The sequence below is a fragment of the Malurus melanocephalus genome, unplaced genomic scaffold (genome assembly GCF_030028575.1).
Source record: "Malurus melanocephalus ecotype Western Australia unplaced genomic scaffold, MMel_1.1 scaffold_174, whole genome shotgun sequence".
Lineage (NCBI taxonomy): Eukaryota > Metazoa > Chordata > Aves > Passeriformes > Maluridae > Malurus > Malurus melanocephalus.
In genome coordinates, this window is record NW_026623406.1 from 540917 (window position 1) to 555462 (window position 14546).

Below are 14546 nucleotides of genomic sequence, written 5' to 3' on the forward strand. Positions count from 1 at the left end.
GAAGACCTGCAGTGCAAAAGGAGCCAGGACCCCTGGCTGAACCTCCCACCCATGGGTGCTCGTTGGCTCTGCCACYGCCCGGGCAGGTGGCTCTGGGAGCAGGCAAAAGCGGTCAGCACAAGCAGAGCAAGATGTGCAGATGCACAGCCCCTCTGTGCCTGCAGAGCCTGTCCCCAGCGCTCAGAGGCTCATTAGATTATGGGTGCCAAGAGAAGCAGACAGGGCTATTCCCTCCTCATCAGGAGCCTGTTGGACACCACTGGTGCCAAGCACAGCCCCTGCACAAGACCCCAYTGGCTCCTCTCCTCTCCTGGCTGAGCTGGAGCCACCTGTATTCCCACACCATTCAGCCTGTGCTCCTTGCCTGGGCTTCACCCCAGCCCTGCTCCCCTGTTTGGGTGCCACCACCCCACCTCACACACCAAACTGTCCCCACATGTCCTAGCCAGGCACCCATCTCGCCCACCAACACAGTTCCCATCAGCTTTCCCCCTGCACCGRCCAAAGCAGCGAGACCCCAGGCGGGACCCGGGCGCTGTGCGGGCAGGATGGGAACAGCCAGAGCTGTTTGCGGGCATCTGCCCTCCGTCCCACCCGCTCCGTGCCCCGCCGAGCCCGGGGAGGCAGAGCTGCGCTGCCCCGTGTCCTCCCGGGCTGGCAGCACCAGGAGGAGCAGCTGCGGCATCCCCCGTGGGGCCGCGGGGAAGGGAGGGCGCTGCAGATGGGGACCCGCGGATGTGTGTCAGCGAGCGGAGCGGAGCTCCTGTGCCAGGGAGCCCTCGCTGGAGGCTGTGTGGATCCTCAGCGCTCTGCCCTTCACCTTCCCGCGCCGCCTGTCGCATTTTAGGGCTTATGTAAGTGCCCCCCGCCTCGGCTCCCCCCGCCAGCACCGCTGCTCCCGGGGGACCCGGGCACGGGGAGCTCAGTCCGCCCGGTGCTCCCCTCATCCCGGCCGGGAAAGCGCCGCATCGGCAGCTCCGCTCCCGGCAGGAGGAGCTGCGGCAGGGTCCCCGCTAAAAGGCGGTGGTGGCTCAGAGGATGCTCGCTCGTCCTGTCTCAGCCACATGTCCTCACCCTGGAGAGACGGCAGCGGTGGTGAGGCACCTCCGTGCTGCCCCAGGGCATCCTTGCATGCCCACCCGGTATATCTCTCCCGAGCTCAGAGGGGAGCAGAGTTGCCTTGAAATTATTGGAGCACAAAATAAGGGCTGTATGCAGATGGGAGTTTGCAGCTCTGGTGGAGGTTCAGTTGGGCAGGGATTCCACAAATAGAGAGAGAACACCTCATCCAATGAGGAAAATCCGCAGGAAAAAAAAACACGACCACCGAAAAAATACCCCAAACCCTCCCAGATAGACAAACAGAAACCCCCCAAAACCCCATCCAAACAAAACACAACCAAAAAAACCCACAGAAGGTGTCTCAAATCTGTACTGCACATGTGCAGGCAACTCGCTGCTGGTCATTAAGGAAATGGGCCCATGCTGTGCCTGCCCTCCTGATATGCCCAGAGAACTTGGCAGGCTCAGGAATCAGGGTAACACAGTAAATAGAAACACTCATCCCAGAAAATCATGTTACTGGATTCAGCCCACCCAAGCAGCAAGGCCTCGCAGGGCTGGGCATGCAGGCACCTCTCCAGAGTGTGMCAAGGGAACCTGTGGCAGGTAATGCCAGACAAGGAGGGCAGGGCACCTCTGTACATCACTCCCCTTCACCTCCTCCTGCCCCACCAGGCAGTGACAGAAACACACCCAGCAGGAGCATGACACTGCTGCGTTATCCCCCAAACACAGGATATAAAACTGTGTCAAGGACCAGAAAAACAGCTGAGGCACCCAGAGACCCCAAGCTCAGCTCTGCCCACCACACTGGCGCTGCCTCTGCAGCACAGTGCCTTGGCTGCCCTGTTCTGCCTGCAGYTCTGGAAGAAAACCATCACTCATCTCACACTCCCTGCCGCAATGCTCCTCCTTCAGCAGAGAGCTGACCTTTGCCTAACAGTGACATCCCAGGGGTGCAGTGCTGGCCCGGGACCCCCAGAGCTGTATTCCCCAGCAGGATCTCAAAGGTGCTTCAGACCCACCGCTCTGCCTGGCATTGCTGCAAGGCAAAGTGCTCAGTGCAAATCWTCTGCTCAGGTTCCTTCAGGTACCGCAGGTTGGGATAAAGCTAATTATTAATGACTGTCATATCTAATTTGTATGACTGGAAGCTACAGGCAGCTTCCAGCCTTTATGATAGTGCACACAGTGCTCCCTGCAGAGCCATTTCAACTGATCCGTCATCATTTTCTKTCTGCAGGAACACCACAGCCCTGCCAGTGGTGGTTCACCAGCTGATTTCCCAGCTCCAGAGCTTCCTGATGGCTGCAGCCACACACTGCCATGGGCACTGCTGCTCCACCAGCTCCTCCAGGCGAGCAATCCCCCGGCACCAGGCAGTGCCATGGCACAGCTGCCCAGCTGGGCTGCACACACCAGTCACGGGGCTGAATTCACAGCCCACTTTGCATCCACGGAGCTTCCGCACGCCCACTGCAACCATCCTGTCCTGACACAATGAGGAATCTCTTCCTACAAAACACAGCCTCTTGCTACAGCTCCTCAGAGTTATGGTATGATGATATTCCTTTGGGTTTTTGCTTAATCCTTATCCAGCTCTGAAAAAACCCAGAAATCTGAAGATGAAAAGACATAAGCTAAGATAGAAATAAGTACACATTCTTAACTTAAACCAAATGATGCTACAGGACTTAAAACTGCCTCCAATTAGGAGTTTTACAAATCACAAGGCACAGAGGTGGGTTGTGTTAGTGATAGCCAAATATGTCCAGATATGGAGATGCACAGTGAAGGCCCARCAGCCCTAATGTTACCCTGGAGAGCCACAATGCCTTAACACTCAAACACAGCTCACGGTATTTTAATATTTGTAATTCCACATTTGGTTCCATCATTTTTTAAAGACTCTTTGCCTCCATCTGCCCATGTCCCCGCAGCACAGAATAAAGGCACCCAAACAAGCTCAGTGACATGCTTCTAAGCCTTCCTATGTTCAGATTCTTTTCAATTACAAACCCAGAAAACGATGCAAACCCTATATCTGAAATTCCCTGGGTTTCAAATGCCCRATTTGGGATAATTACAATGCCCCTGTAACACATCTTATACCCTCATATTGCTGTTCTGTGCTCTGTGCTTTCTGGTGTAACTTCATGTTAACATAACATTTAGGATGGGAATTTAGCCTTAATTTAATGCTGACAGACTGCCATAAAAACCCARGCTTAATCCCTTTCACTGTGGATTGCTGCATGTGCCTTGCCTTGCTGCCTGCCGCCTCAACAGCTCTTAAGCTTCTCCTTGGWCTTCCAAAGCGTGCAAAACAACTGAGAGACCCGAGAAAGGACATTTCGTTCAGGGAAGCAATTCCCTTCACAGCCCATGGGAGGTGGCAGCAAAACTTTCCCAGTTTTGCCGCCTACAGCGCTCTCACTCTTGGCTCCAGCAGGGATGCCAAACGTGTCCCCCAGCGAAGATGGGCCGGTGCCTGCCTGCAGCCCCGYGCCAGGAGCTGTGCCTGCCAACGAGCAATGAAACCGGGCTGGGCTGGGCACACACAGCCAAACTGGGGCTGCTCAGACAGGCACTGAGAAACTGGGAGGATAAAGACACCGCAGGCATCCCAGGTCGCTCTGCCAGGCCGCTGGTGGGTGAGCAGAGGAAGTGAGGCTGCTAGCTGTTGGGGATGTTATTCATGTGCTTTGGAAAACAAATGCTCTATAGGTATTTCCACGGCCACGCTGTCTGCCAGACGGCTTCCTCCTCAACAAAGAGACGCTCTCCATGGAAACCTGGGCGGGTGGGATCCTCTGGAAGCCTCTCTCACAGATGCATATTCAGGCATCTCAACACCAGCCAGACGAGCCGGATCCACACCTCCTCTGGCAGGCGGCCGAGGAGATGCGAGCAGCCAGCCTGCTCTCATGTTGGAATGGGCCCTTCGTCGGGGCCCAGCCTCCTGCCCTGGAGCACCARCCCCGAGCTCATCACAATGATGCTGTGGCTCTGTGTCCCACGAGGTTCAGAGCCAGGACAGATGGAGACCTCGAAGCACCCAGCTGGCACGGATGGATGATCTCCTTCCAGCAGCAAGCTGACAGGATGTCCCACTGCACCCTCCAGCCACGGTGCCTGGTGCAGCTCTGCTCACCACTTGACCCCATTGTATTTTGCTGAGGGCCAGCCCAGGCACCCCAGAACAATCAAACACCAGCCAGCAGCACAAGAAACCTCTGCCTTCTGTTCTCCAGGTGAGCTCCAAACCTCTCCACTGGCTCCAGGAGCTCAGGCTGGTGCTCAGCTCTCAGGCAGCAGCACCTGCCAGACCCTCGCCCCTCCTGGCATCTCCTCTCCTCTGCTGGACAGTGACCCCAGCTCTCACTCAGCCCCATCCCACCCTACAACACAGCAGGAACCCCACAGGAAACCCTGGGGAGCACAGATGCTGCAGCACAATTGGGCTGATGTGCTTGTGCCCCTGTATCATGATCATCCCTGTGCCTGCAGGTCTCACCCAGGGTACCCATCCATGCCACAGGCAGATGTTTCCTGGTCCCACAGCACTGTAGGGGCAGTTCCCAGGTCCATCACAGAGCTGGTGAACAGTGATAGATGGCTCACAGTTACACTGAAAGGAACATGTAGGGTTTCAGAAAGGTCTGCCCTGCTGCTGCTGCTGCTCTGCTTTGCCATGAATGACCTAAATGACAGAACAAAGTATGTTTCAAAATCTGCACGTGATACCCCAGCACTTTAGAGGCCAGGATGGGAATTTGACATGCTCCTGGCAGACTGGAAAAAGGGCTGAGAGATGATTTGCAGGACTGTAAGTCATCAGGAGGTAAAAAATCCCAAACAGRCCATGGAAGAAAAGACAGCAGCAGCTCTGCCACAAGGGTCATGAGGGYTACAGGTGAGTACAAACTGAACGTGAGCCAGCATATCATTGCTACAAAAAAAGGCTACTCCAGGAGGATGTGTGAAAGGCCAGCTTATACATGGAGTAATTACTCTGCTCTCCTATCAGCTCATAAAGACCACCAARTAATTATACTGCTGTCCAGAGAACCAGTTCATTCCCCAAAAGACTTGGACTAACTGAAAGAGACCATGGGAGACCAGCAAGATAACCAAAACGCCTTGGAGAAAATTCTGGAAGATTGGGATTAGTCCCGACAAGACAAGTCACAGGGCATAGTTTTATAGCATGCAAAGGCCACTGCAAAAAAGTTCAGAACACTCTGCCCTTTTGTGCTAGGTAGGAGACACATTGATATTAAAAAAGGAAAGTTAAGTGTACACCAGGAAAAGTTAAAGCACTCCATGAGTTTCTGCAAAGGGTGCTACATGGCAAATGGATGGACTGAGTGACCCCAGCATCCCCTCCAGCCCAGTCCCCGACATTTCTCATCCCCCTGGCTGGCAGCACTGCCCCTGCCCTCACTCATTCAGCATTTGTCACCGTCTGGCCACACACAGCCACCTTGGCCATGAACCCGTGAGCATTTAGGGTGCTCTGAATAGAGCMGAGCACTTAGGAGGCCTCCCAGCACCACGGAGGCCAAAACATTTGTTCTTTACTCTGCAGAGGCCTCTCCCAGAGCCCAGTGTTCCCCATCTCAGCCTCCTCCTGAGGCACAGCTGCAGCCCTGCCAGTATCGAGGCACCACAGTCACTCCAACGGGACAGAAGGAAAAGTTACAAACTTCACCCTCATTTGTGTCAAGTGCACATCCCTGTGCCTCGCCTTTCCCAGCTCCTACCCACAGSAGCACCAATATTTAAAGCAAGCTGAACGTCAGAAGCCTATGAGACACTCCACTGCACATCCCTTGCCCTGGGGAGAGGCTGAGGGACCACGTGAGAAGTGTCAGTTAAGTTCCTCAACGCTGCAAGAACATATGTGGGACAGAAGCTCTTTGACAACTCCCAGACACATGCCAAGATCCTCGAGAGCTTCCATTCATAACAGAAGAATGTTACTCAAAATCCCTAGAAACCGACAACTTCAAGAGCCACTTTGCTGTGGTGCCAAAGGCCTCCTGCTGCAATATGGCCCGTCACCATTTGCTCCATGGCCTTCAGTGAGCTCTTCATGAAGGAGCTGAGCCTTGGGAAGGGCAGCAGAGGCAAAGCAGACCTTTCCCTCGCCCACACTTCAGCCTTTCCAGACATTTTTGGTGTTGAATGCCAACGCGTGGTTCGATGCCCGGCTCCAGAAGACACCAGCAGGTGAGACAGCCTGGATCATTGCCAGCTCCTGCTTAGCAYCAAGAGCTCCAGAAACGCAGGAGGTTTCTCAGTGTGACTGAGCTGTGGCTGGTGATGCTGCTGAAGGGCAGCCAGTGAGCACTGCAGCAGGGACAGCCTTGGGGTCAGCACCCAATACTGCTGATGCAAGAAGAGGGTGACCACTACAGAGGATCCAAGGACAGCTGTGCTTGGAAGCCTGGTGTTTTTTGGAGTGGGCTGCATGCTCACCTTGAGTTAGTCTAGATTTTGACTGACCTTCCCACTCACTGCTTCCCAGGAGCCTGGTGGAAAGCTGAGACAGGGCCACGTGGCACAGCCAGCAGCTGCTGTGTGAGCAGAAGGCTCTGCCAGGACAGGAAGAGGGCAATGGCAGCAGCCTCTTGGTGGACTGGCGGGTTCCCACATGGCACAGGGATAGCTGCTGGAARCAGGCTATTTATTGCCACGTTCTGGATAGAAATAATCTGGATTATCTCACGTTGTGGCTTTCCTGGCCCCAGCGTGAAGACACAGTGGCAGCTTTTCTCTCCCTCACCTTGCTATCTACAGTTTCAACGTGCAAACGCCCGCCTGCAGAGGATAACGAGAGGCACTGTCCGAGCACTGCTGAACCCGCACTCGCTCCCCAGCCCGAACCGAAGGAAGTGCCTAACTAAGCCCGGAGGATCTCAGAGCCCCCGAACTCCCCGCCACCGGCGACATCGGGATGTGRCATCGCTGTGTCCCGGCCAGGAGGGACAGAAGCGGGGTGGTTCCCGGAGCCCCGGGAGGCTGAGGCTCGGCCGCACCCCGCGGGAGCTGTCCCGTCAGCACCGCCCGGGCCCGGCCCCGCCGAACACCCCGYAAAACAGCACTSCGGGACTGCGGAGAGACCCYTCGAGMCTCTGGACAGCTTCCTGGGGAGGGRRGKGSAGAGGGAGGGGCTGAGCTCTTCTCCCTGCTATCCAGGGTTCAACCGTTCAAAGCTGTGCCAGGGGAGGTTGACACCGGGCGTTAGGAAGCGTTTGYTCAGMCAGAGGRTGGTCAAACACTGGAAAAGGCTTCCTAGAGAGGTGACCGATGCCTCAAGCCTACCAGTGTTTAAGAGGCATTTGGACAATGCCCTTAAGCACATACGTTAATTTTAGGTCAACCCTGAACGGGCCGGGCAGTTGGACTGGATGGCCACTGTAGGTCCCTTCCAACTGAAATTATTCTATTCTATTCTATTCTATTCTATTCTATTCTATTCTATTCTATTCTATTCTATTCTATTCTATTCTATTCTATTCTATTCTATTCTATTCTATTCTATTCTATTCTATTCTATTCTATTCTATTCTATTCTATTCTATTTCTTCACAAATAAATGGCAGAATCACTCCACCTCTGGCTTTGTGCAGGCAGGTGACTGACAATGCAAAAGTGCATCCACAGAACACTGGAATTTCCAGACGAGTACTCAGGAGAGAGCTGACAGACAAWCTGCTTTCAGCAAGCCCTTGGCACCAGCACAAAGTTCATGCCAAGACAACTTGCTCAYTCTCCCACACATCACAAACAAGCACCAGGCACCTACTCCAAGGCAATATAATCTCCCTCAAATCTGTGATCAACACTCCACAGCTAGCAGCCCAAGTGCMAATCTCACCCAGCGAAGAGAGAACTGATTCCACCAGCAGCATTCCCCTCACTTCCTTCTCCAGCTTCAGGAAGCCACACGCAGACATTATCCCACCTGCTCACCACCATCCCCCTCACATCTGCCACACTGATGCCTCCTGGGTCCTCTCCCRAACCACTGTCCTGGAAGCTGCCATGGCTAACAGGGGCCATTTTTAAAGTTCACRTGGGTTATTATGACTGAACTGTGCTAGGGAGCAATTACATAAGCACAAGGCTCTTATCAAAAAGCTTTTGAAAGTCTAAGTCCAAACACATTCATATTTCTTAGGTTAGCAAAAGCAGGTTTGAAGTCTAATGAAGAAAGGAGACTTTGGATGTCCCAAAGAGACTGCCTCAGTGACACTCCTGTTTGTGAAATGCCTCAGACAAAGAGGCAAGTATGAAACCCAGTTGCTGATGYAATGTTCTTCCCCAAAACTCTCTCCTAGCCCAGCCTCCCAAGCTCCTTTCTGGGCACCCAGCCATGCAAAGGATGTGAAGCTCTCACATCTAATGGGCCATGGGCAATTTGCACAAAGCTCTGTCCTACCCATGCCACCACCTGTGCTAAGAACAGCTCAGGACATCTCTCACAAGCTCCAAGGGAAGCTGAGAAAGCATCGGTGGCTGCAGGCAGGGCGAGTGTGTGCACAGCCAATACTTTCCATGGACCAGCGTGGACTGGGGGAGGCTCTATAAATGTAAGGAGGTGGGCTGGGGAGACAGGAACCGACTGCAGCTTAAAATACATGGACTTCCTGCAAATGTGACTAGGGAGGGTGGGCAACAAAACCCATTTCTGAATGGGAACAGCAACACCCGAAATAAGTTGTCAGTGTTTCATTTTTACTGGCTCAAAGCAGGAAGCYAAAACCGCTTAATCAAGGGTTGAAATCTAGACAGTGGCTTTGGAGCCTCTGGTTGCAGCAGCAGAGCCAGTAAAGGATTGTTTCTTTTACCAACATCTGCCCCAACTACCTATTGCTGCCTAACATCACTCTTAAATAGCTCAGCAAGGTTTTGCAGGGCAAAATTGTAAAAACAGTCATGGAAGTAATCTATGCCAAAGGTAATAAAACCCAGGACAAAGAACAAAGATGAAGAAAATAGCTGGAGACAAGCAGGAACTAACTTTTGCACAGAAGCTGAAACATGACACAGTAAGTTTTCTTGTGCAGAGACAAGGTTATAAGTTATCTGGCAGTGTACAAGCACTATCTTTTTGAACCACATGTTACCRCCTCATCTTGTACCCTGAGACACCAAGCCCATGGAGCAAGGTGGATCTGTGGGGAGAGCACATCCCTGTGCCAGGGGGAGTGTGTGTCATCCTGAAGGCCACCCCTCCAGGGTCACAATGCAGGCAGCAGAGCCGTGTGTGCTCCCTCCYGATGAAAGAAAGCCCAGGCATTGCAGTCCAGCACTAAATTGTTTCCTCACTGCAGGAGAGCTGTCCCAGGAGATGTTTGAGCTCACTGTCCACACCACCTCCACCTTGTTACAGCAGGTGAAACACCAGACAGGCTCTGCACACACCCACGTGCCCAGAGCCTGGCGTGCAGAGCTGTGCTACCCCACGATCCCCAGTTTCCCACAGCTGGGAGAGCTGCAGGAGCTGTTCTGTGCCAGAGGGATGCCCCAGCTGAACTCCAGCCCATCGTCCTACTGGGATAGGCAGGTGCCCCAGCACATCCCACCGGGTTCAGGATGCTGTGTTTTATGTGAGGACAAATGGCCCTGACCAAAGACTAGATGCGATTTTCTGACCRTATTGCAAATGCCCCTTCGAGCCCAATGGCACCACCAGTGATCTGCTGCTCCAAGACACTGCAGTTTGCCCGGGGGCACAGTTAGTCCCAGCTCTGCCCTGGCCTGGCTGGGATATCACTGTCCCCTCCTCACGGCATTGGACTCTTCATGGGGGCTGCTCTCTGCAAAGCAGGGATACCCAGACCTGTGCTGGGGCAGGAGATGGGGACCAGTGACCACTGGTAGCAATGCACAGGGAGGACAGAGCACAGYGCAAGCTGCATTTGATGATGCTGTAATGCACATTGCTCCACCAGCGAGCAGGTTGCACTGGAAACCTCAGAAAGATCCAGATGCGGGGGTGGGAAAATCCCATTGTAGCTGGAAGCACCGTGGACTCCTCCATCCACAGCAGCACCCTGCAAGCTGCTGGCGGCAGGGAGCAGCGGGTCCCTGTCCCTCCCAGCTGCCCGGCTCTCCTCGCCCCCGCAGGGCAGGGGACAGCGTCCCGGGGCAGCACCGCCTGGCAGSGCTCCTGCGGGAGCGGGACCGCGCACCCAGAGCCAACATGACACAGCGTCAAACAGCCACATCCTGCAGCAGCCACCGCTCCTCCAGGCTGACGTCAGCCTCCGCAAGAGCTGGCAGGCAGGACATGCTGTGCATGCCGGCCGCGCTGCTCCCAGACACCGCCTGGCCCCGGCACACACTGTGGCCTGTGTTCCTCACCAGCCGCCACTCATCTACAAATTGAATTTCACACTCGCACGCTCCACAATAAGGCACAGGTGCTAGAGAAGGCACCCTCCCCCTGCACATCTGCCTTCTCCCCTGGCCCCACCCCGCTGCCGAGCGCTGGATCATGGCTGGCGGCTCTGGAGGAGCTCCGGGGCACAGCACAGCCCCGACAGGCACGGGCGACATCGGCTCACGCTTGGGGACACCGGGCCGACGGGAGCGCTGGGGCCTCTGGCACAAGGGCCACCCACGTGTGCTGCTGGCACGGCAAAACCACCCATCTGCAGCTGAATGAGATAAAAGCCCATCCCAGAGTTACTGGTTTCCCCAGAAACCCTACAGGCTTTCCCAGGAATTCTGCAAACGCACAGATTTGGTATGCGCTCCTAAAGATGTAAGCATCCTAAAGAGTTTATAGAGTTGTCACAGCCAGAGACCACCCTTAGCACGGGTTGTGTGCACAGCTGGCAGCCCAGACAGATGTGGTGTCAGTCACCCCAGAAGGCCCTCAGACAGCCCAAGYGTGTGGTGCAGCCCGAGGTGCAGCCCAAGCCCACGACAGCCTCTACCCAGCCAAGAGGAGCAGCTTCCTCAAGAGAAGGATCCTGTCCTCAGCGAGGCCATCAGCTGCTCACCTTCCCAAACCAAAACCCAAGCTGGCGTGACTAAGCAGCAGAGCACGGAAGCACCCTGGACTGGAGAGTCAGCCCGCAGCCACAGCAGCTCCACAAAGTCTTCCTCGCGCAGCCAAGGCTCGCTAGGGACTGYAGGTCAGGCAAGCCAGCAGCTAGAAAGGAAGCCCATTCAAATTTAATCCAAAATGTATTTTCTATTTTCCCTTGTAAATTTATCCTCCCATATTTTCTAACTCCAAGCACAAAAAAAAAGCAGAAAGCCTAAAACCTCTGACAAAAAATCCTTTAATGTGTTTTACTGCAAATACCACCTCGTGTTAAGAAATAAGCTGGACCAGAGCAAATCAGGCAGCCTGGGGATGCCCTGTCTCTCCAGAGGAGCAGACCAGAGTGAAGTGGCACATAGAGGCATGCTGCAAAGACCAACAATGCCAAGGAAAGTCAAGTTCAAGAGCCAAGACGGCTCTCAGGCTCCCTGCTGCTCCTCAGAGGTCCCTGAGCACAGCTCTGTCTCAGCAGATGCCCACTTGCAAGCATCGCTCCCAGCAGACACAGGAGGAGCCTTTTGTTACAAAGAGTAGGCAACCAATTGGCTCCTCTTAAAGTCGTGAGCAACGAAGTACAGAGCTCCTTGCCCAAATCTGCCACCTCAGATTCTCATCCAGAGACCCCAGTGRCAACAGAGACCAAAAAGACAAGACAGAAACACAGATCATTTCTCTGTTGAGGCACAGGACAGCAGCTATCCAAGGGAGATTTCCATTTGTGGTTGCAAGGACACCCTTGTGCTGGCTGGACACTTCCCTCAGTCTTCCTGGAATTCAYAAGGATGAGAAAGAGCATCCTCTTCAGGATTAACAACCTCACTTGACCTCATCCTGCTGCCTGCCAACCAAAACCCACTGGGGACTGCTGGATCCCCAGCTCATCCCTGCATCCTCCTCTCCATGGCCACTTCTCCCACAAGAAGCCAACCTCTCCCTAGCCAAGGCTCTCATCTCCCTGCTGGCCTTGCATGTCCCTGGACTGCTCAGGAGCTGGAGAACCTTTTGGTTTTGGAGAGCCTTTTGGCATCCCACATAGCCAAGGTAAGGCTGAACTGGACCCTCACTGGTAGCAGGACATGAGTCTTTTCTCATTTGAGGATAAAACCAGGAACAAAACTGACACTGATGTTTCCTGATGTGTATGAGAACAGGCAGAGACAGGGGACTGGAGGAGGGGGAGATGAAGATCAGATCCCTGGTGATCCCACAGAGCACATCACGTGCAGCAAGTATCAGGGAATTGGGACAACTYTAAGATGAGACTCCAGCTCTGCTGCCAGGTGTCCCTGTGCCCAGGGAACAGAGGAAGCAGAGCTGTCAGGAATGCAGCAGGAAGGGATGTGGCCATTCCCTTTGAAACCATCYGAATTAGTACCAGATCAGTAGACAAAATCCTGTCAGAGGTCTCCAGCAAAGGGTCTTTGAAGCCAAGGCTTGGTGCTTAGCACAGGTCCTGTACCTCCCACCAGGTCACCTCTGTCATGTGGGGACAGCATCCCACACTCTTGGAGAGGGAGCAGGGCTGAGCATCTGTCACCCTGTGCCAAACTAAGTAACAGAACTGGGTGGGGACAAACCCATCCTTCTGTACCAAAGCCCAGGGCTCCCTCCTGGCTCCACAACCTCTGGTGGGCACAATGCTATGAAAATAACAGAGCAGACCAGCAATCCACCTTGCTCTGTGCACTTGCAAGCAGCCAGAAGCACAAGCAATTCACAGCTCAGCAGCTGCCCAAGCCAGAGGTGGTTCTCAGTGTATTTATTGGTTCTGGGGGAACCTTCTTGAAATCATCCAATTTCCCCTGAAACTAATGCAAGGTTTTTCTGTTCATGACACCTTGTCCTGAGGACTTTTTTGATTTGATAGCACATCTGCAAGAGGCAATGTGCCTCCTCCTGTTTGGCACCTCCTGAGAGCTTAATTTGACGTGACCTTGTACTTGTATGGAAATAAACAATGAACAGTTAACCTCTATCACTTCCCTCCTGGCCTCCTGTGGACATATCTTATCCATCTTCTGTTGTTTCTTTCCCAGTCTGAAGAACCCTGCCTTATTTAGCCATTTTTTTGCASAGAGGCCATCAGACCTCTGACCAGCTCTGCTGCAACTCCCAGGCATTTGACTCTGCAATGATCTCAACACCCACACGTCTCTCCTGAGCTCCCCCTGCGCAGCTCCAGAGACACAGACACAGAGCAACCCCTGTCCCCTTCTCCTCCATCACTGTCCCGTGAATGCTCACRTTGCTCAGTGGTGCCTGGAGTTATGTGAGGGCAGAGCAAAGACACAAAGACAGTTGGGTGCACACACAGTCCCCTTCCCAGCCCCTTCAGCTCTGGGTGCCAGCGCTGGGTCACAGACAGGGCCACCTCCACGGCGAGTGCCACGCAGACATTTTGGCCACGCTACAGACTTGGGCTTCTTCTCCYGCTCCTTCAAAGCAACATCTAACAGCTGCTTGATGATGGCCATGTTCCTGCAGCCCCTGATCATCACAAAAGGACATTCTCAGCAGTCACCTTCCCAAATCCAACTCAAAAGCCTCCTGACTAAACTTTTCCCAGCCATCCTCACCCTCAGCAGCCCAGGCCCAGACCCAAACAAGGCTCGTGTGCTGTACAAGCCCTGCAACATGCTCTCCCTGCAACCTTTCCCAAACTTTGCCACCTGCTCTGCTGGCATGGCCAGAGCATCTGGCCACCAGGCAAAGTTTCAGCTCTGCTTGCCAGGCACCTTACAGGATCTGCTCGCAGTGAGATGCAGTTGGAAAATAACAGATGTTGCTCCACTGTTCTGCATTTTGCAGTGTCAGGAACAAGGCTTTTTTACCAACAATCCTCTGAGCTCCTTGCCAAGGCGGTCTCATCCCAAACAGCGCTCCCCAGCATAAAATCTTGCTCACAGACAGCCCCTGCCACGTGCCATCCCTGCTGCCAGGCAGACAACATGGCAAAAGGAATAGATTGCAAGAGCAGAGTTTCCCCACAAAACTTCAAGACTTAGCAAGAACGCAGGCTTCATCATAGACTGCAACACCACATGACTGCTGAGCCCAGACAAGCCTCCAAACTGCACATAACCTCCCATCCAGGGAAAACTTCCAGGAGCTACACAAACCAGACAGGACCCGCAGCTGCAGCCAGAAGCACCCATGTCTTTCCACTGCTCCTTCTTCATCCCCGTTTCCTCTCAGTCAGACTCGCTCCAGGGTCTGAATGATGTGGGTTCAAACTGGCAGTTCTGGCAATTGCAGGACCATTTATTCATTCCCCTCACACCCACAGCAGAATCCTGCTGAGGCCAGCAGCGCACAGCGCTGGTCACAGCCGCTCCCTGCCCCCAGCTCCAGGGAGTGTCACGGTGGGAGGCAGCCAGTGCCCTGTCCAGCACCGCCCAGCCCAGCCCAGCCCAGC

At 54.1% G+C, this 14546-nt stretch overlaps 1 protein-coding gene across 1 annotated transcript in view; it reads right to left on the minus strand.

Moving 5' to 3' along the window:
- Positions 1–14546, minus strand: part of LOC130577336 (rho-related GTP-binding protein RhoG-like) — a 123205-nt gene that overhangs the window by 102184 nt on the left and 6475 nt on the right. The gene's annotated exons all lie outside the window — the stretch shown is intronic.